At 39.5% G+C, this 16,307-nt stretch overlaps 1 protein-coding gene across 2 annotated transcripts in view; it reads left to right on the plus strand.

Moving 5' to 3' along the window:
• Positions 1 to 16,307, plus strand: part of GREB1 (growth regulating estrogen receptor binding 1) — a 114,667-nt gene that overhangs the window by 3,258 nt on the left and 95,102 nt on the right. Inside the window, exon 1 of one of the 2 annotated variants that reach the window (XM_049819126.1) lies at positions 9,765 to 9,861. The exons of the other annotated variant lie outside the window; for it this stretch is intronic. The gene's annotated coding sequence lies outside the window, so the exon portion shown is untranslated. Of the gene's footprint in view, positions 1 to 9,764; positions 9,862 to 16,307 lie in introns of those variants that run through there. 2 annotated transcript variants of the gene reach the window in all.

Consider the following 16,307-nt stretch of genomic DNA (forward strand, 5'->3'; position numbering starts at 1 on the left):
AGTTTTTGTATTATTTGAAATTTATTTTATTACTTAATTTTATCTCATAATATGAAAAAGCGTTCTATAGCATCTACTTGAAATTAGAGTAACTTGCTCTTATGTGTGCACTGAGGCTTATCATCTAGCACATTCATTGATGGTGGGGTTGTCTCTAGGTGCATAAAAGTCATTCTAGGGAAGTGTTTGGGTTGGCCACTGCCATCCTTTCTTCCAGTTTCTCACTCTGCCTTATAGCAGTGAGAAAATGAAATGGCTGAGAAATGTTGGGGCACCTGTTCTGTGCTGAGGGAAGGGTACAGGAGAAAGAGATTCTGGGAAGGTGGGTTACCTGCCACTGGGAGGCATACTGTAGGAGGGTGCTGGAAAAACAGAAAACACTGCGAAAATGCAGGAAGTCATTTAGATTTTGGAGGCACCCGCATTCCAACCATCCATGCTGTGTTCATCCAGCTCCAGGGCTTTCTTGTTTCGCCATACCCCTTGTGAACAGGTCCCAGCCCTCCAGAAAGGTTAGATCACCTCCATAGCCAGAGCATTAAAGCTCAGCGGACTTTTCTACCCCTCTTCTTATCCTTCCCTTCCTCTCGCTTTGCCACCACAAGCAAAATAGAAAGTAGGTGTTACCACTGATAAAACAAAATAATCTGCCATTGTGGAATGGCAAAATTCAGTTTTTCCTGCACTACAGAGGAACCTTAGAATCATTGAATCATTTAGGTTGGAAAAGACCTTTGAGATCATCGAGTTCAACTGTAAACCTAACACTGCCAAGTCCACCACTAAACTATGTCCCTAAGCACCATGTCTACATGTCTTTTAAATATCTCCGGGGATGGTGACTCAACCACTTCCCTGGGCAGCCTGTTCCAATGCTTGACAAGCCTTTCAATGAAGAAATTTTTCCTAACATCCAATCTAACCCTCCCCTGGTGCAACTTGAGGCCATTTCCTCTTGTCATCACTTGTTACTTGGGAAAAGAGACCAACCCCCACCTCACTACAACCTTCTTTCAGGTAGTTGTAGAGAGTGAGAAGGTCTCCCCTGAGCCTCCTTTTCTCCACCTTGAGGTGATTCTGATCAGAAGGCATATTCTAAGAAATAATAATAAATTATTTGTTTGTAAATGTTACATTTATGGAACGATAAACCCTAGCAAAGCAAAAAAAGAAAAAAAAGGTGGAGAGTTATCTTCTTTATTGCACCAAATCATAGAATTATAGAATCATAGAATAGTTTTGGTTGGAAGGGACGTGTAAAAGTCATCTAATCCAACCCCTCTGCAATAAGCAGGGACATCTTCGACTAGACCAGGTTGCTCAGATCCCCATCCAACCTGGCCTTGAACACCTCCAGGATGGGGCATCCACAACCTCTCTGGGCAACCTGTTCCAGTGCCTTGCCACCCTCACAGTAAAGGACTTCTTCCTTACATCTAATCTAAATGTACCCTCTTTTAGTTTGAAACCATTACCCCTTGTCCTATCAGTACATCCTCTTGTAAAAAGTCCCTCTCCAGATTTCTTGTAGGCCCCCTTTAGGTACTGGAAGGCTGCAATAAGGTCTTCCTGGAGCCTTCTCTTCTCCAAGCTGAACAACCCCAACTCTCTCAGCCTGTCTTTATAGGAGAGGCACTCCATCCCTCTGATCATTTTTGTGGCCTTCCTCTGGACCCACTCCAACAGGTCCATGTCTTTCCTGTACCGAGGACTCCAGAGCTGGATGCAGCACTCCAGGTGGAGTCTCATGAGAGTGGAGCAGAGGGGCAGAATCCCCTCCCTTAACCTGCTGGCCATGCTGGTTTTGATGCAGCCCAGGATACGGTTGGCTTTCTGGACTGCAAGCGCACATTGCCGGCTCATGTTCAGCTGGCTCATCCACCAGTACTCCCAAGTCCTTCTTTGCAGGGCTGCTCTCAATAAGTTAATGGAATTACTATAATCCTATTCCTCTCATTTCACACACAAAAAAATTAAATGTTTTTTCTAACTTGATCTAACAAAGATGATGTCTCTCTTTACAAGTTTGACTTAACTTTGTAGTCTGACACGATGTCTTTGCACTTGACTCTGGAACAGCTGGAGTAATTTCTGCTACTTGTAGCCATCATTCTAGCTGAGGCGACCCACTCAGTTTCTTAGACGCATTTGTTTATAGCTGTATTTAACGACCTTTTTCCAGGAATAATCAGACTGGTGTGTTACCTAACTAAAATGCAGGCATGTGCTTTGAGTTTTGGTTACTTTTAGTCACATGCATGGGGACGCCTGTATTTTGGCCATGTAATAAGCATGCCATATGACTGAAAATGCCTAAGATGTTGATTTTCTTACTGTCAGAGTAAAATATTATGGGGATCTTTGTTGCTGGTTTTTTTGGTTTGGGGTAGGGGGTGTTTTTTTGGAATTGATTGGATATGTATCCATCCTGCACTAGAAAACAACTGCTTTTCGGTCATGAGTGCTATTCCAGATGAGGAGCAGGCAAAACTCGGTATCCTAGAAAGAGAGGGAAAGAAAAGTCTATGGGCCAAATTAATAGTTCTAGTAGGGTAGATCACTGTAGATTGTATATTGAGTACCTGGGATTCATATGATTAAAAGGAGTGATTTTGAAAAGACAAGTTAAGAATTTCCTGCAACATCTAGACATAAAAACTGGACAGGATTTCTTTCCTCTGATAATGACTAGAATGTTTTAAATAGCTGTGAAGTGTCTTGCATGGTTTCTGTGAGAGTGTTAAAGATAGCTTAGTTCCTAGCATTTCAACATCAATTGAGTTTTGTTATAATTAGGAAAGTAGTAATTAAGTGGTGGTTACCTTCATTGGTTACTAAGAATCTGATGCTTAGTGTCATTTTAGTTTGTGAATAAATAATGCAGATTTTTTTCATTTCCAATAGATATTTATATTATGTGTAACTTGGTTATTTCCTCATTCTTGTAGCTACCTAAATATCTCACTATTCACAGAAACCCATCCCCAAGATACTCTTTGTTTATCTGTCAAGGATATTTAGTATTTTTCTTTTAAATGTTATTGCTTATATAATTTATATTACCTCAGGTAAAGTTTGTAACATAAGTAACTAGTTTCTTGCTAGTTTATTAAGAGGCTTAAAAAGACTGGAGGCCCAGTGAGATACAAATTAAAAAATATGTGATAGGCACCTGAAATTATTATTTATTATCAATAATGCAAAATAAATATTGGCTCATATCAGAAAGTGAATTCTTGAAGGCAGACTTGCCTTTTGTTTGAACATTTTAATCACACTGAGTATCTGTAAACTTTTAGAAGAAGCTTCTGTATATTTTGCATAAAACAGGAGAACACTGCATTTTAGTGATTATAGCTGAATTGAAATGCTGTGCTAAAATTGATGCCTGGGCTGGAATGATCTGGCTCCTGGTTGGTTTTAGAGGTGTATAGCAGGTACTTGCTTTGTTCATACAGAGAATGAGTCTTCTGGACTAGCTCAGAATTTCATGGCTGCCATGACAACCCTTGGGCTGTTCCACAGATCTGTAGGCTCTGCTCAGAAACCTGGGCTTCTGCCAAACATATCATTCTGTTGTTGAAGTTGGGCAGGCAATCACTGTCTTTTGCTTCTGGAGTTCATAGTGTAGCTGTTCTAATGAAGCCAAGAAACTGCTTTGGTGGTCTATCATTGGAAGTTGAGAGGAACAGCCAGCCTTGAGGGAAAATACCATTTATTTGCTAAGATAACTCCATTGAGAACTTGGATACTTTTGAACTAGCACTGCCATCTTTGCAGTGGTATATGTTTTACAAACAGCCTATAAAGAAGCAATGGAGATTGTTAGAGGTGTCTGAGGTAGAAGACTTGTGCTAAACATGGCTGATGAAAATGCACAGATATTTGAAGACGTTATGTTGTGACTACATCAAGGTATAATAAACAAAAAGTCACTACATCATTGTATCTTTAAATGTTATGTGATGTAGTTTTAAAACATTTAATATCTTTATGAAACTTGGTTGCCTCTACTGAATTATTGCATTGATGTTTTATGCATGTGAAGATTTTTCATCTCACTTTGAGAAAGTTGCTAGATGTGTTTATTAAAAGGACGCAGTAAAGTACACATAAAACTTTGCTTACTAAGAATATGTGGTAACAAAGTATGTTATTTATATTCTGTCCATGACAATGGACAGTAGGAACATCCATTTTCAGAAAGAGTTCAAGAAACAGAAGTCTAAAATAGTGCCCTCTCTAGAGCATCAACTTGTAAGAAACAGTTTGTAGAATTCCTGTCCTGCGGATATCCTGCATCTGAGCTGCCCACTGATGGACCAAACTCCATGTGTTCACTGGATTGATTTTTGAACCCTTTGATAGTTTTGACTGCTGTTACATTCTGCAGCAGTGAGTTCTACAATTTAATTATAAGTTGTTTGAAAAAACAAATTAACTTTGTTACAAATATGGCCCCTAATCTTGTCATTGGGTGCTCTGTAATTCTTGTGTTATAAGAAATTGGAAGAAATTCTTTTCAGTTCACTTTTTCTATATTACTCCCAACTTCATAGATCTTTATCAGGTCAGTTACCTATTTTCCAATTCAAACACTCCTAGCCAATGTAATCTGTTCTGTGTGGAAGTTGTTTCAAATCTGTAGTCACTCTTCTATGTTGCTTTTCTGTTCTGCTATAGCCTTTTCAAATGTTGTGACATTTGAAAGGAAGAAAACTGTAATTTGAAAGGAAAAAAAAAGAAAGGGAAAAAAGGAAATTTTTTTTCCCCCAACATGAGGACAGTAGAGCAATGGAACAGCCTGCCTAGAGAGGTTGTGTAGTCTCCATACTTGGAGGTTTCTAAGATACAACTAGATAAAGCCCTGAGCAACCTGGCCTCATCTCGTAGCTGACCCTTCCTTGACTGGGAGATTGGGCTAGACACCTCCTGTGGTCCCTTTGAACCTGAATTATCGTATGATCCCATGACCAGATATGCAGGCAGTATGCAAGGAGTCTACAAGTGTAGACTTAATACAATGTCAAACTGATATTTTCTTCTTCATTCTCTATTCTTTTCCTAACACTGTGTGCCTTTTTAACAACTAGTGAGCATTGAGCTGATGTTTTCAGAAAACTGTATACAATGCTCAAAGACCTCTTTACTAAGTGGGTAAGATTCCATCATTATGCACATACAGTTAGCAGCTGGAGCAAGAGCAGAGAAAAAAGAGCATCAAAAGGTGGTATTGTGAGGTGTGGCTTTGGAAGCAACATCCCTTCATTCTCTCTGTGCTGAGTTACTTCCCTGAACTTGGACAAAAACAGGTAGCAAGGAGGAAATATCTTTGGGATTGTCCAGTTCTGTGGCTGCTGCTGTTGGCTGAAACACTGGCAAAACCGTTGGTTGAAAGAGAAAGCGTTGTTTGCTGTGAGGGGAAAGGATTGCACTTCATGGCACTAGCATGGCCATTGCCCCTGGTATGCTCCTGCACTGGAGAAAGTCAGCAGAGCTGGACCCAGCTTTGGTTCCCTGACCGGTGCTGGTGGCTGCTGCCTTCTGCCTTGAGCAGCCTCTACCATTCTTCCTTCTCCCGCTCTCTGGATAGGTAATTCTTCTGGCCAGCTGCTTTTGCTCTTCCACTGATCTCCAAATCTCTATAGAGTATCTACACATGAAAAGCTGTCTGGCTGGATGAGCCCAAAGAGTTCTGGTGAGTGGAGTTAAATCCAGTTGGTGGCGGGTCACAAGTGGTGTTCCCCAGGGCTTGGTACTGGGGCCAGTTGTCTTTAATATCTTTATCAGTAATCTGGACAAGGGGATTGAGTGTGCCCTCAGTAAGTTTGCAGACAACACCAAGTTGGGCAGGAGTGTTGATCTGCTCAAGGGTAGGAAGGCTCTACAGAGGGATCTGGACAGGCTGGATCAATGGGCTGAGGCCAATTGTAGGAGGTTCAACAAGGCCAAGTGCCGGGTCCTGCACTTGGGTCACAACAACCCCATGCAGCGCTACAGGCTTGGGGAAGAGTGGCTGGAAAGCTGCCCGGCAGAGAAAGACCTGGGGGTGCTGGTCGACAGCTTGTTGGATGTGAGCCAGCAGTGTGCCCAGGTGGCCAAGAAGGCCAATGGCATCCTGGCTTGTATCAGAAATAGTGTGGCCAGCAGGACTAGGGAGGTGATCGTCCCGCTGTACTCAGCACTGGTGAGGCTGCACCTTGAGTCCTGTGTTCAGTTTTGGGCCCCTCACTACAGGAAAGACATGGAGGTGCTGGAGCGTGTCCAGAGAAGGGCAACCAAGTCGGTGAGGGGCCTGGAGCACAAGTCTTATGAGGAACAGCTGAGGGAGCTGGGGCTGTTCAGTCTGGAGAAAAGGAGGCTGAGGGGAGACCTTATCGCTCTCTACAACTGCCTGAAGGGGGATTGTAGTGAGGTGAGTGCTGGTCTCTTCTGTCAGGTGGCTGGAGATAGGATGAGAGGAAATGGCCTCAAGTTGCGGCAGGGGATGTTTAGTTGGATATTAGGAAAAATTTCTTTACTGGAAGGGTTGTCAGGTATTGGAAAAGGCTGCCCAGGGAAGTGGTTGAGTCACCATCCCTGGAGGTATTCAAAAAGTGCATAGACAAGGCACTTCAGAACATGGTTTAGTGGGCATGGTTGATGGTTGGAGTCGATGATCTTGAAGGTCTTTTCCAACTTAAATGATTCCATGATTCTATACTGTCAGCATCTTGCCTCTGACTTCTTCCTGCCCTGACTGCCACTATGGCTTGCTAGAGCTACAGGGCAGATCTTTTATTGCACATCCATTGTTTTTCATGTATTAGTACTGAATTTAACCTGCCTTTTCAATCATCCACTACTATGAGATATGCCTGCAGCATTTCACAGTCTATATTTGGGTATCCTGAATAATTTTCTGTCATTTCACTGTTCTGCGCTGTACAATGTATCAAGCTTTATCACAGCAGTGTTCACCTCCTTCTCCAGATGACTGGCAAGTATGCTGAAAGACAGTCCATCAGTCAGTCATTGGTGTCCCACTCATATAGATCACTCTTCTGGTGCTGAAGTTGATTTAAGCTATGCATGTCTTACCTTACAGCTAGTAGTTCAGCAGCTTCGTATTTGGGTAAAAAAACTCTGGTCCTGGCGATATGTTACTTCCAAATGACCTGTCCATTCTAAAGCTTCCTTTGTTGACCATCAGGAAGAAGTTCTGACCTTCAGAAGTTGTGCTGACATGTGACATCTCCAGAGCATTCTAGAAAAAGCATCTAGCTGATATTACAGAGATCTTTTAGCACCAAAATAGATGAGAAATCTGATTCTCCCTCCTTTCCTTTTTTTTACCTTTTTTATTTTTAAAGTTTACCGATTGTTAAAATAAAAACTCATTCAAATTATGAGCTCTGACTTAGTCCTCTTATCAACTGCAACATGAACAGCATCAGTTTGGAGGTGATTACTCATACTTATCTGGAGTTTGTTGCTGTAATGATGGTAAGGAGTGTTTCTGGTCTGAAAACTTTGTTGCACACACAAAGTTCTGAGTAACTTTCTGCTACAACTTAGGAGCGGTACTATTGTCCTTTTGGGTTGGTAAACGCTATTGGAAAGTAGTGTGTATACTGAAGGTTGGCAGGAAGTATTTCCGTACATAGGGCAAGATGGCTCTAGTTCTTAAAAAGCATATTGCAGCCCACAACTCGGGAAGGAAAGTCTTGATGATGGCAGTCTGGCTAATTGTCAGAAGTTATCCAGACATTCAGGTCTTTACTTTGCCTTGATTTTTGAAGAAGCTCTGCACTGGTTTGGGGACATGAGATTAATTTGTTTTTTTAAATTACGTGAGACACACTGAGGTGCAAGTCCTCTGAGCATGAAAATAGGCAGTACACCCTTTTGCTGCAGCACAACACTGTAGCTCATTTCTGAATATTGAATGTAAGCGTCAGATGCATTTGGTTAAGTTTAAACAATTTGCCAAGAGCCACACTTGCTGTGCCTTCAAGAGGGAGTGGAGGATCACTGTGCTGTGATATAGGTCTTGCTGCAGAGGAGAAGGTGGAAGAAGCTGCTTGATTGAAACACATGCTGAGCATATGAGATTTAGCGAGTCTGGATTATAATTTTTTCTTAAGTCTTCCTTTCTGGGCAAAATGATTGAGATTATCATGTCAGAGTAAATAGACTAGTTCCTTCATTTCATTTCATTCATTTAGGTTATCATTCTCAAGCTGGATCAAATCTGTGTTGTTTGCACTAGTTACTGAGCTTGTCCCAGCACTGAATGAAGATAAAGACTATGTTCTGATTCTTTTCAAATTGATCAAGAGTTTTACAAAGATTGATCAATAGATTGTTTTGATATGGCGGATATTGCTGTTGTGCTCAAAGAGTCTTCTTACAAGGTATCTTTCTTTTATTTGTGAGATGATCCAGGAAATGTGAGCAGTTGTTTCTCTGCCCTGTGGACCACCTTCTGCTGACCTTAGATGTGTCATGCCTCCTAGATGCCGTATGAGGCCACCAACAATGAAGAAACATGGGCTAGGATATCTAAAGTTTTAAGATAACTTGTAATTACTACACCATCATTGTGTCCGACCTTGGCCTTGTAGTAGCTAACTTGCTGCTTAATTTTAAGCAGTCAGTAAAAGAGACCTCATGAAGTAAATGCCTAATACATCTTCATACATCACTGGAGAGAGTCAGGTGCCTCTCAAGGCCTCCAGAGGGAGATCCTGTCCACTTAAGTGTTTAACCTTAAGCAGACAAGATCTTTTAGAAGTCCTCAGCATCACCGACCTCTCTCCACAGTCTCTGTAACAAACGTAAACACTTTAAAAAGACTGGTTTATCGCGTTTCTAAAATTAGGTCCTTAAGAAGAACATGTTGGCTAGTTGTAATTATATGTGATTTTTGGAAGCTGCATACTGGTCACCTGAAGGTGCTTCTAGTCATCATAACTGCTGAAAGTGAAAAAAGACCACTTGAACACATTTATTATTCAAGCTGAAAAGCCAGAGGACGTGTGCCTGTGTTTTCCATGATCTTAAAGTTGAATATTTCATAGCTCATAATCTTAAAAAATACCACTGGTTACTTGTTCACTTTCATTCACTATTGCATCATCAGATTGCACAGGTATTTAAGTCTGGTTTTGCAGGGGAAAAGTTTAGAAGCTTCTTTAAAAAAAGCTATTGAGGATAAGGATCGAGAAACAAGGAGTATAAACAATAGGTAAACTGGATTTGGGAGATAACTAGCTATCCAGGGCACTTTTCTTTAATCTGTATCGATCTTTTAAACTTATCTCCAAGTGGCAGGCTTTGGCTACCGTGACTGGATTTCTTTCACACACAGATGAACCCCCAAAGTTTCCAGTTCCTCCAGAAGACTTCCACTTTCCCTTCGTACCCCTGGTCTTCCCTGTGCATCTTCTGTTTTATAACTCGTTCTCCCAGGGCGGCTGAAACTGTCTGCGCTTCAGACCCTAGAGCCAAATAAGGCACGTCTAGTTGGGAAGATACCATATTCAGTGGGAGGCAGGGGTGAGGATGCATGAGGCTGGAGAGGAAAAGGCGGGGGGGAGGGTGAGGGGGGTGTATTCTTGACCTTAGGTAGCTGGTGCTGAGAGGTAGCGTATTGTGTTGGAGCACAGGCAGAACTAGAGTTTGTGGATGCGAAGGAGGGAGCAAGGAAGAGGGAGGAGGAAGCTGGGGCAGCGAGGGGGGAGGAGGAGAGAGCAGCATCTCTATCTTTCCTTGCAGACCACGCTGCTAAACAGCGAGGGGAGGCTCATGCTTCCCTAATATCCATCACTCCCTGCTTCCAGCGTGGTCGCAGACAGAGCAACAAAGAGGGTCTCAGAGGTAAGATCCTTGCAACTTGCAGAGCTGTAGCATCTGCCAAAATGAGGAGAAGCGGCAGCAACAATGCAGAGAAAAGATTATCGGCACCTGGGAATGCTCAGTGCGGCAGGGGGGTAACTGGAAGCCCAGGTCCCCTGAAGGCTAACGAAGTGTTAGCAGCAGCAGCAGCAAGCAACAAGAACGGAGTAAAAGGGGAGCAGATCAGGTCCGAGGGGATCAGGATACCAGCAAGCAATATTCAGCAGTGAGAGGAGTTTGTGTCCCAACTGCCTGTATAGAAAGAGGAGAGAATAGGGTAGAACTATGAAAGCAAATGCTCTGATACCTGAAATACATGGCTAAAAAAGGCTTAACAAAATATATTAATGGTTTATTTACTCAAAATGTAGTTCTGCAGTGAACAAAACAATTCATTAATTTGCGCATGTCAGAAGAAAAAAATATAAATGAAAAGCAAAGCTGAAGTCTGGATATTGTTTTGACTTTTTTACATGACAATTTGATTTTTCATTTTAGGACAGTGTTTCAGTTCAGAAATGAATTTAATAGCAAAGAGGAGAAAAAAAGGCAAAACACCCAAATGAAATGTTTTGGTTTGGTTTTTTTTTTAGTCAAGCAAAGTGGGCTGTTTGGCAATTATTGTAAGGAAATATTCGTGATACCAAACCAAAGTGCTCTGTTTGACCTGAGAAATACTGTTTCATTTCATTTAGAAAAAAACAACGTAATTTTGTACTGGCCTGAAATGAAATTTGTAATTATGTTTGATTCATCCACTTGGCCTAAAAAATCAGCAATTTGATTAGGTGTATTTATAAAGTAAATTGTTTATTTTTAGTTGTGGATACTGGAAGCTTAGATGAAGGAGATAGAAAGTATAGCATCTATACACTGGAGAAATTGACGCTTGCTTTTTCCTTGTGCTTTATCTCATTTACTTTGCTTTTTGAGGTATGAGCTACCTTGGTTTTGATCTAACACCTCATAGACCCTTCTGAAAATTATTAACTAATAATGGCAGTAATGTCAGTGTTTGTTTTTAAACATGTTGAACCAGCTACAAAGAAATTTTAACAGTGGCTTGTATGTCTTATTCATAAGAGGTTTTTTTTTCACTATGAAACATAGAATCAGTCTCCAAAGGTGGACATTCTGGAATATTTGTGCTTAATTGGAAGTTTCTGTGTTTTCATCTCCACGCTAGGTAACTAAAATAGCTGTAGTGAGTTGATTTGGTGTGTGAGTGAGAAAGTTAGAACCACCATTCTTTGCTGCCTTGGGGAACTTGGAGATAGTGGACCTGATTTTGATTTGATTTTTCATCAGTGTAAATTTACTGGTACAAGTGTACATGGGATCAGCATTGGGTCCTGTACTGGTCTACTTCATCATTGCCCCATTTTTCTATAAAAGAGAGACGAGCCACATCACAGCAATGGGACTTGCTTTCACCAGCTTTTACAATGATGTTAATTGCTATTTCAGGGTTTACAGTTCTGTTATTATTTTCAAACTATAAATAACAGTCTGACTTTGGTCACCTTACCTGGTGTGCTGGTTGTCAGCTCTACCTTTGAAATTGACTTCAGTCAGTAGAGAATCAGGGTTGTTATTAAAAAAAGAAAAAACCAAACCAATTTCTTTTCCTGTCAGCCTACCCCCGTGCTTACGCAACTAGTTTTATTTTTTTAATCTGTCTTTTGGTTTGCTAACTTCAGGAATGCCTGATAAATTTTTGAAACCTCTTGTTCAGTCCTGTCCTTAATGTACATCTGTTGAAGAAAACCTCAAATTAATTGAGGCCTTAAATGGGATCTTTTGTTTCTTTAGAAAAAATAAAACCTATTACATAAAAAATTGCCTAATTTTTTTTTTTTTTTTTTTACTACAGTTTTGATTTTCTGTGGCTTCTGCTAAAGAAATGGAATGTTCTTACTTTGGAAATGTTTAACTGTGTTATGTGTGTAAAAAAACAATAACAAAACAAACCTAACACATCTACTACTGCAGGTAAATTTCATTTGAAGCTAACATTCTTTTCTATTTAGACAATAGTTAGCTATTGTTCTCTTAAAACAACCTTCTATGAACTGTATTGTTCTTGAAGTTTATAAGGGGTGGATGCAAAGCTCCCTGAAGTCAGGAAGAGACATTCCATTGACTTCAAATGGCTTTGGATCAGGCCTGTCACGTGAGATTAGCTCCTGACAGAAGATCTTATAAGCACAAGCGCAGAACTGAATGATTTAGGGGTGGAATTTCACTTATGCCGTGATCGTTTTTGCTTTGTGAGTATCTGTTAGGCACAATGTTTTTGAAGCAATGCTTCATTTCTTTTGTGTTAAAAATGCCTGTATTCCTTGGTATTGTGAATACATAGTTTTGCAGAAATTGTCTTCTAATTTAGGTTTCAGATCTATTGTCTATTTGTGTCTCTATTTAAAAACTGCGTTAAGGAAGTCAGCCTTTGGATACTATAGCTTAGAATCTCTTAGATGAGATTTTATAACCTTAATAATACTACTACACATAATATGCACAAAGTTAAGGAAAGCATTTTCTAATGTGAAATAGCAAATTAAAAACAATGTTTTGAATTATGTTTTTCTTGTTAACCTAAAAGAACATATTCTGTATATGAAACTAATGGCTTCCATAGTTTGTCTTTTGAAAAAACACCTGGCCCCAAACCCATGAAGAGATTGCTCTATAAAATGTAAAAAGTGGCAAAGTCAGTTTGACATTTGCAGTTTTTCTGCATTTGAAACTTAATGCAGCTTATACAATGTAAAAGTAACCATGAGAAAAACAGTATAGTTTTGTATAACAAAATAAAACAGGAGCATTTTGCAGCACACGTCATGTAAGGCAAAATTTGGATTAGGATGTTGTAAACTTTCAAAGGTGATTCTTGTTAATAAATAAAAGCCTGTCAGACTCCTAAACACTATAGGGATGCTGGGCATAATTATCTTTAGGGAAAAATTGCCTTTGGTTCTTATTGATTGTGGCTTTTCTAATGAATACAAAGTCTGCACAGTGAATGATAAGTGATCTGTCACTCCTTTTTTCACCCTCATACAAAATAAAGCATTTACTTTTAGCTGAGATCAGGCACAACTGTGGGTTTATTTCATGTGAATAAAAGCTACATGAAGCGGCATAAAAGGCTAGTGTAACTAATAACAACCAAAATCTACAAACAAACATCCCTACTTACACAAAAACATGACTGCATTCATGTGTTACACACATGCGCAGGGAAAGCATTGCATCTTTTAACTACAGCTGAAAATTCTTTGCTTTTTTCCCCACTTAGACTCTGGTTAATGATTCAGTCAGTCTGCAAATCTGACTAACTCTTCAAAACTTCTCTTATACAGACTGTGGCAGGAGATACTGTAATTTACTAAGGAAATTTAAATATGTCACACTCATTTTTTAGACATTTGTAGCTGTTCCTTTATAATTACACCTAAGGATTCTGAAGAACCTTGGTTTGATTTTCAGTTTGCCTTCATTTGCCATTATCCATGTGTTGCCTTTCATGCTTGAATGTTTATGTGAGGAATAAAGGAAGTCTAAGAAGTAACATAGCCAGTAGTGTATTTCTGAAGAAACAATAGAAGAAAATTGCCATTTAGACATTGTATGTCTTAGAAAAAAAAGCTTTAAAATACTGATTGAGTGTTATATGAAGAAAATATTCTTTTTCTAACTAAACAGCACAGCAGTACTTTATGTACTAAAAGCAATCTGTAATGATGTTGGAGGCATATTTAATGTATCTATGCAGTAGATAGAAATGAAAAATTATTTGTAGAAAGTATATTAACATCACAGTCATAAAAATAGGCAGTACTGACAAAGAATTGCCATCCCAGATGTACTTATAGGTATGAGAGTTCATCCTGATACTTAGCTTATTGAGTCTTTTAACACTTTTCATGTTGTTTTAAATGGTTGCCTGCAAAATGTATCCTTGTTTTTAACCTAGTTGTCTTAGTTTTTAGAGCTTCATAGTAGGAAAGTGCGGGGCTAGGTCATCTGTTTTTATGAAAGGGAGAAAATACATAGATTTTGTCTTTTGGATGGAAAATTTTTATTTCCAGTGTTTCTTATCCCTTTTCCAAGGGTAAACATTTATTTAAAATAAAAGTAATCTGATCCTGTCCTGTGAAGTTCTAGTGTCATTATACAGTGTTTTGAAATGATAAGCTAGTTTCTAATGATTATGACTGCAATTCTGTGATGATTTCATCATACAAGTCCTCACCTACAGGGTATAAGTATCAACTGCAAGAGGACTTGAATGGGTGTATAGGCAGGTTTAAAAGCACTGGTTTTGCTTCTATCAACTAGAAGTTTACTATGTTAAAAAAGGAAAGTATAGTCTTTTCTGATTTGGAACCACTTTTTCACATGTTTTCAAAATCTCTGTACTTTCCCAGTTTCTTATGAACTACAGCTTAAAGTAGCAAATTAATACCCTATACACAAAGTGGTCAAATACACATAGAGTGGTGGATAAAACCGTAGATGTCACTGGTGTCATAATTCAGTATGTTATTTGTAATAACAGTACTGAAAATATTTTTGAACACGAGAATGCTTTGGAAGTTGCTGTAAAGTTGTAAAGATTCTTTCATCCTAATTTGACAGCTGTTTTCATTATTTTCACCCCAGAGGTAATGAAATGGTTGATTTATTATGTAAATGCATTTGTATTTAATGAAAACATTTGTGACTTTTACATGATTGCAATGGAAAGGATGCTCTAGTTAAGTGAGGGATCCAGATCTCAATGGCATTTTTGTATAGATGGAACTATAAATGGTTTGGGCCCTCATTTTTTGAAACCCATGCCTGAATATGCTGTGGAGATATGCATAGACATACAGATGTAAATTGGCCTCAATCATTCCTGCCATCTGTGAAAAAGTCACTTGTCACTCCCATTTGAGGAGGAAATGCATCTAGATGCCAGCCAGTTCAGACTTGCTAGAATGTATCTGACTTTGATGAGTAGTTTTCAGTTTTATACTTTTATTCTATTAAAAATCTTCTGTCTAATGTATATGTTGCTGTACACTTATTTATTTTCCCCCTTGTTCTGCTATATTCCCACATTTTTTGTCATTTGTCATCTTTTGTGTAAAGAAAAGCATAGCGTTCTCATCAGTGGTAATTATGTCTCTGCTGCTCAGAAGTGCCTTGAAGGAAGAGAGCCTTAAAAGAGAGGAGATAAGCCAATTCTTGTCTTCTCAGCATGAGACAAATGTTTGACCCAATATCCAGCCCCCCAGCTATCATACAAGCATCTTACAGACTTACAGCACAGCATTATAATATATCTCCTGCTTTGAAGCTCACCTAATGCTGGAAAAGCAGGAGAGAAATGTTGTTGATGTACTGTAGTACACTGCCTCACAGTGGGTTGCCCACCTGAAAGACCGTTTAGAAGGAATATTTCCTAGGCAGTGGCATTAGTCCAATCCCATGTGTGTGATACATGGCCCAGCATGGTGAGGGTCACGAGATTTCGACCAGGCCTACTCATGCAAAAGGGTGGCTGAACAAAAAGCAATGTACAGTGCACATTCTGTATTTAGAAGAGCTTACAAAGACCTGGAAAAGTCTTAAATTCTGTGAAGCAAATCTGGGTGTAGAATCAGAGAGATGCTGTTTGGAAAGCTCTGGTCTTCTGATACTGCAGTCCATTCTCTAGGGGCAAATAGGCTTCTACAATGTAAAACAAGGGTGCAGCTCCACAAGGAGAACTTACTATAGTTTTAATATTGTTGATGGATTACTGTGGAATTTACTGTCTCTTATATAATCTGAGTGTATTGGAATGTATTTTCTCTTGCCATTTAAAGGATTGTTTAGAAAGTTAATTTTGAATTAGTTGAAAATTTACTTTTGTCTAGCGATGTTTGTCTAGGTCTTGCTCAGACTGAAAAAAAGAAATTGTAAGTCTCTGGCTTTCAGGGTAGAAAGGTCAATCTCCTTACATCCTAAGGCACGAGTCATAAAATCACCAAGGAAGATTATATTGTGGAGTTTGATATTGGTAAATCTTCTGTTTTAATTCTTACCACTAAGAAGGATGCTGTATACTGTTGCTCCAGGTCAGAAGCATGGCAATGCACAGTTGCTGACAGCTTTGAACAGCTGAGCTCTGAAATACTGGTTAGATCCTTCTGACTTTTACTCAGTTTTGGTACCAGGCCTCAGAATTCATCAATAAATATTGGGTGTTGCTCTGCAGCCATATGTGGTAGGTTCGGGTTACAGTGGCAGATTCCCAGACATTTGTCCGTGATGTCAGGAGAAGATGGTATCAGGCGCTTTGAAAGTCCATTTCTTTTTATGTAATACTTGTGTGAGAGCCATCATACTGTACACTTTCTTGCTTGTGGATCTCTTTGGAGGAAATCCAGATA

The sequence above is a fragment of the Accipiter gentilis genome, chromosome 16, assembly GCF_929443795.1.
Source record: "Accipiter gentilis chromosome 16, bAccGen1.1, whole genome shotgun sequence".
Taxonomy (NCBI): Eukaryota; Metazoa; Chordata; class Aves; order Accipitriformes; family Accipitridae; genus Astur; species Astur gentilis.